The following is a 13,415-nucleotide window of genomic DNA, read 5'->3' as shown; positions in this document are numbered from 1 at the left end:
TCCTCTCCCATTGCTTTCCTGTCTCCATCCTATTTACAAGCAGATTCTCACCAAAGCATAGCTGTGGCATCTCCCTGCTCCTCCCCAGCTTGCCCCCTTGCTGTGTCTTTCCCAAGGGATAGGCTGCAGGTCAAGGCACTAAAAGGAGCACCTCTAACTATCATCACACACAGGGAAGCCGCAGGGATACATTTTACAGCAATACTGTGTTTGTTACCCTTGGTAGAAAGGTTTTTCTGAACTGCCACATATGTGGCCTCGTAGTCTCAGAGAGGGCCAAGCGATACTTTGGGAAAGAGGCAATCTGAAAATCCCATCGTTGAGATGCAGCTCACTGCTTTCAACACTGGGATTGCTCATGATGCTTCATCTGAATCATTGCTTTGCTGACTGGTTAAGAGGACGGGAGAGCAGACATTGGTAAGAAATTCTGCTGTTTCACAGTATAAGAATAACCCTAGGTTTCACCACTGTTGGAAGGAAATGACCTCATATCCAGGCATTGGAAATGCAGAATAACTAACTCCACCTCACGTCAACATGGCAGGAGTCTCCAAATTTACCACAGACTTTCCAGTTCGTTAGCAGCAGAATGAGGAGCTGTGCTACTCACCTCGTGGATTCTCACAGTCTTTTGATAATTCTAGATGATGATCCCAAAATACAAAATTTCAGCCCAAGCCTGGCTAAACACCACAGGCACGTCAAAACCTCTCAGTCTTCCCTTTGATGGTACTGTTAGAAACCAGTGCCAGCTGAACTTCTTTTCAGAGGAAAAAAGAACCTCAGTTCTGAGCTGAAAGCCTGTTTTCCTGGGCTGGTTTAGCAGACGGCAGCCTAGGGTGGCTCACTGTATGTCAGTACATAATGCATGTGTGCATATGTAACGCAGGGATCTGCTGCTGCTTTCTTTAAGAATACAATATTTGGCATGAGACTTTTCTCATGAAATAGCAACTGGTAGGAATTTTAAATGCCTGTTGGCCAACAAATGACTGATCATTACGTGACATTGTTCTGTCAGTAGTTCTTACATGTGGCATCAGTTAGAGAAAACTTCAAAGCTTATTAACTAACCTTAACAAAAATTTTGAGTAACAAAATGGTCAGCAAGAGGAAACCTGACCACGTACAATATATTCTTCTACAGAAAAGATGGATTCATTCACCTGTCTGGGTGCTCTGACATGGAACAGTAACAGGAACTTCAGACCAGCACTTCAGCTAACACAAACCAATGCAGCTGCCTGTTGCAGAGGTTGCTATCAGTTGACATCAGTACCACTCAGCCTTTACTTGGATCCCATTTTGGATACTTGGGAGCAAAAATTCCAAACCCCGCTTTGGTAGACTCAAGTTGCATACCCCATTTCCACGTATGTCTGGTAGTAATAATTTCTAGTTTGTTTTTCCTTTCAAAATGTTATTTTACTTGCATAATGAACAAGGGATAAACTGATCCTCCAGGATTAAAATTGTTCAAACTTTTCTGTCACTATAGGAAGCCAAAACTTTCATTGGCTTTGAAAGAAAGCAAGCCCTACCACGCATTACAAATATCTTATCTTATTTGGTGTTCTTTGCCAAAAACAACCACATTAAACACTTTTTTTTTTTTAATTGAAGTGTGTCTCATATCTCACACAATCCTCAGATAAAAAACAGAGAGCAGCATTTGCTGAATGCCAGACATATGGACGAGATTAGCGTTTGCTGACCACTGGGGTCCAGAGTAAACACGGAACAGCAGAGTGCAGAGACAGCACCTCACCAGTTCCACCGCGGTCCCTGCATGCTTCAGGATCCTGCTTGATAAATCCACTGTTATGAAACTGCCTGGGAGACTCTGACTTCTGAGATGAAAAGCGAAAGAAATGACATTTACTTCTGTTTCTCTCGGCATTAATTACAGACATTAGAACAGCTTCTGTGACAATATCACTGTGCAGCCCAGGTGAGATGCCCAGGAATACCCAGGTGCAGGTTACAGCCACTGTCAGCTCTATGCTTTCACCACCTAGACAACATCAAGACAACATCACACATTCTGAGGAGTACTTTTGAGATGTAATTAGCCATCTAAGCCACAATTCCCCCAACGCAGTTGGAAATATGCTAATATATTATAGTAATGTCCTTGTGAGGATCTTTAAGCACTTTTGTTCATTCCAAGCGTGTCAAAAAAAAATATCACTTTTCCAGTAATGGTCCCAGTGGTGATAACTTAGGATAGTTGAGGAACAACCCAGCTAACAAGAGAGGAGTTATAAGGAAAAGAGACAGAAAGGAGATGACCACGTGTCCCAGGCATTTTCAGGAGACTGCTGCCTGCTCTACCTTGCAACCTAAGCACTTGGGTTCTGAGCTGCACTGGAAGTACTTCCCTTACACACATAGCAGCTTCACCCCAATCCCTTTACTCAGGGTCAGCCCACGTTATCTGTGCTGTAAAACAGACAAACATCTTCACACTTCCAAGGAGAGGTTTAGAGGAGCTTACTGGATCCTACTGTACATTATTAACATTTAATAGCCATGCTACTTACGACACAACCACACTAATAAATGCAGCTGCTGCATTATTTATGCACACAGGGAGCATTCCACCACCCAAGACACAGAGCTCTCCCCAGTTCTCCTCTTATGCATGTGCATACTGAAATAAACACCACCTGGAGAACTACAGTTAGGAGGTACAGAGGCTAAAAAGGGAGGTAAGAGGCCACAGGGGCTTGAGGTCCTGCTGAAAACCCTGATGCTCTTATTTTCACATCAGACTTTCATCTGCACACCATAAGTCCACTCGTGTCACTTCCAATCCTTGTTGCAACATGTGAGCTCAAAATATCTGACATCTAGCATTACACAGTCTGCATCACTGGTGAAACGTGGCAGCCAAGCCCAGAAATAATACTCCAAACAAGGCCTCGCAGAGCTGAGCAGAGCTCAAGGCTCTTGCTTACTGAAGACGAGGTGCCATTTTTCTGTCATTTTCACTGCAGTTTCACATATTTGACTCGTTACTCAGACCGTGATCCATCTTCTGATCCTATTCTAGGAACTTGCTGCCCAGTAATTCTTTCTCCCTATCTTAGCCATTAAGTTGCTTACCACCAAAGCACTATATTTGTGTTCATGAAGGGATGAGAAACTCCATCCTATTTTTTCCACACTGCTTTACCAAGACATCCAGGTAAGTTCTAAACCCCATTGACAGGCTTGTGACCCCATCCCAACTTGTGTCCTCTAGCATCACAGTATCTGGCTTTCTGTTCCCTCATCCAAACAGTAATGAAAATACTGAGTAGTACCAGCCTAAGTGAAATCTGTGTTGGACTCCACTGATGGAATGCCAGTTTGAGAGTGCTCCAAGTGATTTATTTCATCAGCTATACAACCACATCACAGAAGTTTGAATTACTCTGAATTCTCATACTTTGGAGAGAGATTGCCAAAGGCCTACAAAAGTCAAACTACATCAGATCTACTCCTTCTTTCTTAGCCACAAGATCTGTCCCACCCTACACTATAAGGAAACCAAGCTGGTACAATATTAAGTGTATCTCACACAAAACCCTTTAATAATACAACGTATACCATTAGACTTACAGGCTTAGTCATCAGCTTGGGAATGATAAATTGAGGTCTGGAATTTTAATGAAATATAAACATGTTTGGACTGTCGTATATGAAAGATGGCAAAGTTTCTTTTTTTTTTTTTCCCTGCAATATATCTTCCTTAGGAAATTTCAGAAAACAATGTCAACCATGGGAGACAACAGACATCACTTCACTGGAGCCAGGAAATGTTTTTTATGTTGCTGTCTGTTGTGACTCCCTCAAAAAAAAATAATTATAATAATTAAGGGATGGATTTTATTTGAGACCAGAAGCACAGCAGGAAAGTACAGGAGAAAACTGATTAACTACATGCATTAAATTCAAGTTGCTGTGGCTACTTTGAATCTTAGAGGAATTTAGCTAAAGGAAAAAGTCACCCTTAGCATAGGTCCATGAGCTAACAAAAATGCCTTATTGGTTATAAACAGGGAGAAGGACATTCAAAGAGTTAATTAACTTGCTGTGTTTTCACAGATGTTAACTGAACCTGCACTGTAAAACATTATGAGAAATCTTTGACATCTGAGAAAAGGGAAAGATTATTTTTAGTGGATTGGGGTCTGTCAGCTGACTCAGGAAAACAGAGATTCGGTGAAAGGAAAGTAGAAAAAAGTAATAGTGATGTTTGCAGCTAAGATTTTCAAGGGATTCAGTCGCATTTAGAGCTTACTTTCTTCAGTGCCCTTTAAAAAAACTCAGTCCTAACATCATAAAAATAATAAAAATTAAAATAATCCAATTTTGCTTGAACATAAGATCTATGGAGACAGGAACTTTCCTTGATTCTATCAGACTGATCTACCTGAGCCTGGTACACTATTCCCTTCATTTTTTCAAAGCAGTTTCAATTATGTCAGAGATGAGAATCCTTTCCATTTTCTTCTTTTCTCCTGTCCTCGGATCATGCTAAGCCAATTCCTGTAGAGAGTGAAGTCGGCGTAGGGAAGCAAGGGAAAAGCAGTGCAAACAGTAATTCTTTCTGAATATGGAGGCAAAAAATTCAACTCTGGCTACAGCTAACTATGAACCAACCCCACCTAAAGGAGGGTAGCAAAGACTGCGCTTATTCTGAGGTTGTTTAGCTTAAGAGGTAGAAGAGATTGTCTAATAACTCCCGGCTGTGCTGGCATGTTTATAGAAGCCCTCTCTAGATCAGGCTATTTGCCAAGGCAATTGCAGCTAGCCCAAAAAAGAAAAATAACCAAATCCAACTGTGCCACATACTTCAACGTATGCAGAAAGCCTTTTGCAACCTCATTATGTCTGAGAAAACTCTGCCTTGGGAACGGAAAAGGAGAACTCCTAAGTCACAGCCGTGAGCTGTGGTACAGCTCCAACCTCGCAGAGGACAGCTCTCAGAGAAACTTCCATCAAAAGGGAACTGGGGTCAGTTACGACCTTGATTGAAACATCCCTTAACTGAGATCACAAGGCAGCCGTTATCATCTGTCCTGTTAACCCATGGAAATCTACAAAAGGTGGATTTAGCCCTCAGGTTTCTGTCTGTACCTTCTGAACTCAGGCTACGTAATTACTCTGTAAACTTTGTGACCATTCTCCAGCAACACCAGTCCCTAAGAACAGGATAATGCCAAGCACTGCTTAAAACAGAAACCCTCCCGTACATAGGCAAGGGGAAGAGTACACCAGTTTGCTCCAGCCTTGTGTAAAAGAGAACGCAGTTATTTGGGGATTGGGAAATGCTTCTTCCCAATCCTCCCTCTCCAATAAATCCTGTTACAAAACCGAATGCATTACAAACATTTTTATAGCATTCTTTTTTTCCATTTTCCGTCTGGGGCTAGTTCTGACTAATGCTCAATAAAGGCCATGGGTTTCAGCCTTGCCATGTCTACAGGACACGTGTATTTGGGGAGGATCTGAATCAATCCTTGTGAAGAAAAAAACCACAAATGTTGGGCAACGCGGTGTGTATTTTGGCTGCCACTAGATTTCACCTGACCCTTGGAGCGCTAGAGCCGCTCTCATCCAGAATGCTGACAGTTGCTGGAAAGGGTGCAAATGGATTGCCACGGGCTGACCTTCTCCTGAACCTCAGTAACAAACAACGTGTTTACCGAAGGCCTGAGAGCGCTCTGCCACTTCATCGCAGAAATAACTCGAGGACTGTCTGGTCTTCCAGCATCCTCTCAGAAGTGTGTTACGGTCTGTCCTACTGTTCTGCCTTAGTTTGTGATGCTTGATGTCAACGTGCTACAGAGCTGCAGCACGTTCACAAATCTTTGCTTTTAGAGAAAGGCTGCCTTGAGGATAGCATGTTTTCCTCACTGAACTTATAAGACAATGGCCTTCTTCCGTGCTGTTTTCCCTTAAAACCTATTTCCTTCTCTAAATTCAATACAACCTGTATTTTCCTCACAAACAGCAGAGATGCCATTCTTAGGACCGGATTCACCTCAGGAAACAGTCATGTCCTCTCAGCCAGGTTCCACTCTAGACGAAACACAAGTTATTTCAAATACAGCTTACAGTCCTTACCTTACCACCCCTCATAGTGTGACAAGACTGGAGAGAGACTTCTCCCTCTATTGACCATATAAAACAAGGTAAATAGTTCAGAACAGACCATACTTTTTAAACACTTGCTACAGAAAACGTTGTCCTTCGTGTCTTTGATGAGGATCTCTTCAAATAGGCACAGTAATTAATACACGTCAAAAAGCAGGCCCAGCTAGTTATAGGAAATGCAACAGAAGTAGTACAGCTCAAAAGCCAGAATATGGTGATTTTATACGTTATTTGATTATTTTTTTAAAGTATTAACTGAGGATCATCCACAGCTCCATTTTCTATGGGCCTTTAGCCTCTGCCATTCTGAAGCTACCACAAGTTTGACATAATTTGGGGAAAATAACGTAATTAAAGCATTGCATTAATTGACTAAAACTTCATATATTTTGATTTCTTGGAAAACGTCATTGTTTTGCATCAGAAAAGACATCATTTTATGGGCACTGAGCCAATGTTTTCTTGTAAAATGCTTTCTCTACCATGATTTGAGATAGTGATGCTACATGAAAAACAGGTGTTACCGTAAGGTAGTAGATATTACTTGAGGCTGGAGGATGTTCAACACTTACTGTTATGAACACAGCCATCAAAGGAGCTTTCTAGGATGAGCTGCCCCTCCTGCATGAATAAGGGGATTACAAGCCTATTCCTTAGTATTTAATAAGATCGATCATAAATGAGTTTAAATCAGTATCAGTGATTACTGTGTATGACAGCACGGGGATACACAGCATATGGGGAAGGGCCTCAGACAAGTCAGCCTCACCGCACATTAGCTGTGCAGTCAGTCTGCCTGTGTGCCATTAGCAGTCTGTTTGGGAGTGCTGTTCAGCACGTTGTAACTGCTACCAAATTGGCCTCCAGCAGTCCAGGGATCTCAGACCAATTGGCCTTCTTTTTCCACTGAAACAGAAAGCAGAAGAGGGCATTTTCAAGAAAAACTTAATGTACAGTAGTTTTGACAATCAGGTGGTATAAGCCAGCCTAACTCTATTTCTGCAAAGGGCAACCTACCAAAGCCAGGAAATACCTCTGCATTAAATGCAAGTGAGAGAGGGAAGGGCATGTTTGGAGACAGTCAGTTTAGAATAACTGCCCGACATCCCTTCCAGGCAAAAGTAACGTGGCTGAGGTCAGACCTGGGCTATAAGTCCAGTCGTGGTTTAGCAGACTAACAGGCCACCCACAGTTTAGCTATGGGTTCTTAGTGCTTCCTCAAAACATGTTTTTCAATCAAGTTCGTGAACTAATTTCCTAAGAGGGAACTAAAAACAATGAGAAAAGGAGGTTGGAAAAATTTGTACACAATTTTTGTTTTTTGCCTGATAATAAGCACCATTTTGGCTCAGTGGCCAGGACCTCTCTGGGCTTGTCCAGCCTGAGCTCACGCTGTGTCTCAAGGGGCTGGTAACAGATGCAGACTGAACTCTTGATCACTGCCTTTTATAAGACAGGGAATATTCTGTTGATAAAACAGTATTAGGTAGGTTTATGCAAAATCACCCATTTTTATGTCATTACTTGGTGAATAGGCATTATGTAGCAAAAACAAAGTCAGGCCCTCTAAGAAACACTGTCTGAAGTGAATATTCAGATGAAGACAGAGGTGGTTTGTTCTACTTCAAGGCAGATATTTCTTCCTCATCCAATGGCAATACACAAGCCCTAAAGGCTAAAAAGCTTAAGTCTAAGCCACATTAAAAAGCATAAATCTCTTTAGTAACAAGCTCCTCTTCTTCCCCATCCTGTTTCCAGCAGGGTTTGGTTCCAGCCTAGATGCCAGTATCTACTAATTGTGACGCTTATCCCAGACACTTTCTTGAAGATAAAAATCCTTTATCCTCTTCTCCCAGTCTCGATGTTCCTAACCCCTCATCTTTTCCAGACAACACCTTGAGGTGTTCTCCTCCATTTTGTTTTAAGGAAAAAATTGTAATGTCTGGGATAACAGTGCATGGAGTAGCCTTTGTAACCTCCTAGATACACATTCTGGGCTATGCTTGCTTTGTGACATAAAAAGAAGAACTTTAAACTTGTATATGAAATCCTGATCAGAAGACAAAAGCCTTCTAAAACAAAAGATTATCTTTAATATATTAAATTTTAGATTTTGAAATTAACATTTAAAAAAATAGCAATTTTGTACTAGTTAGCAAAACTCCACTTTTCTGGGCCTATGTAAGTCAGAGCCAATGGTGTCTCTCAGGACATGGATCAGACTCTTAAATTATAGCCTGGACATCCTTTATGGCAAAGATCAGTCCAAGATCATGTAAAACAGAGTATTCGTCTTTTAGTAATACAGAGATATGCCTGATGCCTTGCAGAGAGCCACTGTTAGTGCTGCCAGGCCACCAGAACTTTATCAGATCACTTGTCTACAAGAAAAAAAGCCTTCCCACCAGGCTATTGCTTGACCCTTCTGGTATAGCTTGCTCCTTTCATCCATTGCCCAGACGAGGCGCGAGCTGCAGCCAGGAGAGTGACACCAGCATCTGGTGCTGTCCAGGTGCAAGCAAATACCACAGTAGCAAAGTTTTCCTAGGCAAGGATAAACACCAGCACCCATCAGAGTGGTTAAGAAGGGTCTCCAGTGCTACTGATTTGCAGCCAAGGGGAGTAACACAGAAAAAGTTGCTAAGGAACAAAACAAACAGACCAGTGGAGAGAGGGAACCCCAGATGTGCGATGCCTGTTTGTCTGACAATCTGTACAACCAACCGCCTTCACACTGTAAAGAATCTCAGTCCTTCCGTAAAAGGAAATTCTGAGCTACAAAATTGCTGCATCAAAAATGACACAGCAGCATTCATTTTACTTCTGGATACTACCAACTTTTATGACTCAGACAAATTGAATAACGTATACAATCTCTCTTAGTTTCCAGAAATTACCGGAAAGGATTTTATTTATGCATCTTGAAAATAAACAGCAGCACATAAGTCTCTCAGTCTTGAGTGATGAAACTGAAAAAACTCATTAACAGTGATTTCTAAAGTAAAACACACAAGCAAAGTCAGAGGTGACTTACCTACCAGCCAATCAAGCACACGCTTTTCCCTCTGTGTAGGTTAGCTCCTATTTTGCCTAAGATAGGCTGCTGATAGACGGCTGAAATTAATAAATTTTGGATAAGTCCCTTTCTTTCTAATTCTGTCAAAACTTCAGAATGTTTTGGAAATTTGAAGAACGATATTCAGTGCTAACGGGTAAACTTCTTACGAGTAAGTGTGAGACTAATTTGCCACTTCCGCAGCTGATGAGGCCAAATGCTGGCCTGCATTGCCATTATGTCCATGAATTCACTTAAAGTCACTCTTCAGCCAGGTACCTTCCTTTCTCATTCAGCCTCCTTCATTATGTTCTCACATTTCCTTTTTCTTCCCCACCTTGTGTTATCAACTCAATGTGTTTCAGAAGGACTCAATAAGAAAACCACTTCCATATCTCACAGACCTGTTTATAAAGCTTGCTTTCTGGTATCTTCCTCTCCTGTGGGCACTCTGACAGCTAATAAAGGATAAGACTTTCTCCAGGGTATCCTGCTCCCATTCCGCTTCTTGGCATGGTTAGTTTCACCAAGACATATACCCATTTACCAAACTGGGTTGCAACTGGTCAACCGTAAAGCATTGCCGGTGAAAGAGGGGAACAGACAGATACCCACTTGGTGACAAGAGAACTCTAATTGTACTTTCTCTGTGGGAAAAAAAAAGGAACAAAGACCCTGAGGTATACTATTGCTGACTGCTCACTGTTCATCAACACTTGTCTGTCTTGCAGGTCACAGAGCATCCCTTAAATAAGACAACAACCACTTGGCTGCTCAGTGTAACAGCTGGAGACACACCTTCTTCCTTCCTCAGTCACTGTGGGAGGGCTCTACTTACTTTGATGTCAAACGCAAATGACTCCAACCTCGTTATCGCTGCCAAGGTATTTCATAGCCCTAGATTTCCTTCTGTTTCAATACAAAACAAAGGCTAGAGCAGCTTCAGTCCGACACATATCACTGCAGGCCTCCGGCTCACTGGGAGAAGTCAGCTTGCCAGGGTCTTTTGGAATGCTTACTTGGTTGGGATTGTATCCCACTTGAAGTGCAGTCAGGTTAATCTCTGTTTAAATTGTCTAGATGCTTAAGAGACCTCTTGCTTGGAAAGATGTAACGAGAATTTTTTTTTTTCTTATTTATCACAGTGTTTCTTCATGTAGCACTTTGATGGCATTTATCAAGCTTATTTTTTGTTTTCCCAATGTGATACAGATACACTGATTTGAATTTACTACTTTCAGACAAATTCCTTTCTGAACACTAATATTACACCTATTTAATGTCAAACTAATACAAAGAATGTTATTCAGCTGTCAGAAAACAGAGAAAGCCAACATGGCAAACAGGAGACCTGGAATTCTGGAATTTTTTTAGTCACAAAATTCACTGCTAACAGACCTGCATCTTCATCAGTTTAAATAAGGTCAGTATAAAGATCAGGGTGCATATCACAATGGACTGTTGTTCATTTAGGATTGCATGGGATTTCCTATCTTCAAGAAGAGGATCACACACGTAAATAAGAAAAAGCAGGCTCTGTGGAACTATTTAGTAACCGAGCAGGTTAGCAGGAATTGAACAAAGGTCAGTGACGGCCAACAAGGACAGAGTCTGCCATCACTGAGAAATTACCCCCCTGATTTACCAGTTTAGGTAAAACACTGCAAGAGAAATGGTGGCAATTCCAATACGAAGTCAGCTCCCGCTTATCTTAAAGCAATGACTGCAACTAGCCCTAGGAATACTCATAGTAGTCACTCCAAGGAATGGTTTTCTAGACAGCACAAGCTATTTGATTTGCAGTTACGGATTTAAGTTACATTCTGGGTGAACTAGAAGGGATCCAGACTTCCAATTGCTATTCAAATGTGTTCAAGGCACCGTAAAAATTCCATTAAAAAAGTAGATCCTCCATGAACATTTAGGAAGTGTCAGAACTTCAAGCCGCTCTAATCATCTGAGAAGACAGAAACCTCCCAAGGTCTTCCATTGTGAGAAACAGCCTGCTTGTCACCCAAGAAGAGAGCTTTGAGAGGTGGTGATAACTCAGACATGAACTAGACTAGACATCAAACCCATCCAGACTTCAGATTGCAGAGCTCCACCTCTAAATGCTGGAGAATGTCCCAGCATTGCTCATCTCTTGCCAGGTTTAATTTCCTTATGACGTGCCAGGAAAACCATCTCAGCCAGCTGAAACTCTGAACCCCATCAGGGACGCTGAAATCATTCTGGCACATTTGTGTCTCCAGTAATCTCTCTGCTAGTGCTCAGCCCATAGACCACTTCCAAGAGAAAATTATGAGCCACCTTTTAACTCTACCCTCACACTATCAATCACATCAGTTATTTTATTCAATCATGGTCCAAAAGTCAAAGTAACTTAAGTAGAAAACCTACAGAAACATATCAGCTCTCAAAAGGCAAGGCAAAAAAAAAGGCCTGGTTTTAATAATGGTGAATTTCGCCAATATTGTTTATTCCTTGCCTTTCAATTTGAGTACTTGTGGTAAAGCCATTATTTTCACTAGAGGGGATTCTTATTTTAAAATTTTTGCAGTTTTTGGAATGTCTGCAGAAGTAACTTAGTATGGTGTCCCTATCTATCTCTTCCAAGCACAGCATCCCCCTTAGGGTCCATAGTTTTTACTCTGTTCAGATGCAGAGAAGCAGACCAGATTCTCAGCTGTAAATCAGCATCGCTTTAGCTAAGCCATTGGAGTGATGTTGCTTTATGCCAGCAGACGTACAAGTCCCCTCAATCCACCTCTATCCATCAATGGATACTGCTTCATTTTTGTTCATGAGGGATTCACAATGCCTCTAGGAACAGAGAAAGCCCCTTAAAAACAAGGATGAGAAATGCCATGGCTGGATTAAATTTGACACGTTTGGATTAAATTTGAAATATTCTTCTTACAGTTCAGATATTGGTGGTTTTACCTGTTAGATCATGTGTCTGACTGTGAAAACAGTTTTTAGACAATTATCTCTAATGGTAACTTTCCTTTGTGGAGAGCAGAGTCAGGGAATGAGAAAGGAGCAAGGAGAGGCCAGAGGAAGAGGTACTGGATTCACAGCTCCAGTTAGGGAAGAAAATTGCATGTCTAAGTCCTAAATGACCTTTATCTGAAGGAAGAAGAAAAGTGACAACAGTGATCATGCACAAAAACTACAGCAAGATCAGCTCTGCACAAAGTCTCTGCAGAAGATTCAATTATCTACAGAGCTATAGGGAGAACAAACCTGCATTCAGGTTCTTCATCAGCCCCACAAGTGCTTGTACCTGTAGTAAAGCTGAAACAACAATAAAACTCTAAACTGAAAGACCAAAAGTCAGCCCACAGCCGGATCATTGCTAAATGAGATCGAATTCTTTGCTTACCATCACAAGACTAAAGGTTTGGCAGTTATAGGGGAAGAAAAAATAAATAAAAAGCAAAAAAAACCTTAATTATTTACTCATTGTATCAGGGTAGAAGATGCTGGCTCCAGGCAACGAGAAGACCTTCGTGTGCTTTAGATAGCCTATTAGACATCCCCAGTCATTCAGTTAATTAGGCCAGCTCTGCTCTTTTCCAGGGCCAGTTTTCCACCCAAAGCATTGCAGCCAACTAGATAAGCAGCTGCTTAAAGCTGTACGCTTCATTATCTTTGATGAAAAGATAGACATGGAAGTTTGGGAGTGAGTCTTGGAGGATTTTGTCAGCCTCTGAAGAGGCTGAAGGTATTCTGCATTTGAGGAGTGAAGATAAGTAGGGTCTGCCTTCCCATCTCACAGGACATGTATGTATGTATGTACATGTATTATGTATACATAGGCAGTTCTTTCAGCTGTGAAGGATTTTTCAAAGCTTCCTTTTAGACAGAAAACCACACAGCTTTATTTATTTTTTAAATAGAATTAATCCCGAAGGAAACATACATTTAAATCACAGGGTAAGAGCATAAAATTCAATCTGATTTTGCAAATCTAAAATATAATAGCTTAAAAAAAACTCAGATTCCAGGACCTTACTCATCCAAAAACCCTGGTAAATTTGGAAATGAAATGAGAAAAGCATAAAACTCCTGACATACAAAGCATTCTTCCAACTTCATTCTTAAAGACGCTCTACCTCAGATGTGAATACTGTCCACTCATGAAGAGAAGTGTTGACAGAACTGTACCTTAATTTCCTTTGCAACTGGCATGTTTGGGCTATAATTT

The 13,415-nt window shown here is 41.3% G+C and overlaps 1 protein-coding gene across 5 annotated transcripts in view; it reads right to left on the bottom strand.

Annotated features, from left to right (window-relative positions):
* Positions 1–13,415, bottom strand: part of CAPN6 (calpain 6) — a 62,729-nt gene that overhangs the window by 25,318 nt on the left and 23,996 nt on the right. The gene's annotated exons all lie outside the window — the stretch shown is intronic.

The sequence above is a fragment of the Anser brachyrhynchus genome (assembly GCF_964034855.1).
Source record: "Anser brachyrhynchus genome assembly, chromosome: 13".
NCBI classification, from domain to species: Eukaryota; Metazoa; Chordata; class Aves; order Anseriformes; family Anatidae; genus Anser; species Anser brachyrhynchus.
This window is presented reverse-complemented; position numbering and strand designations above follow the sequence as displayed.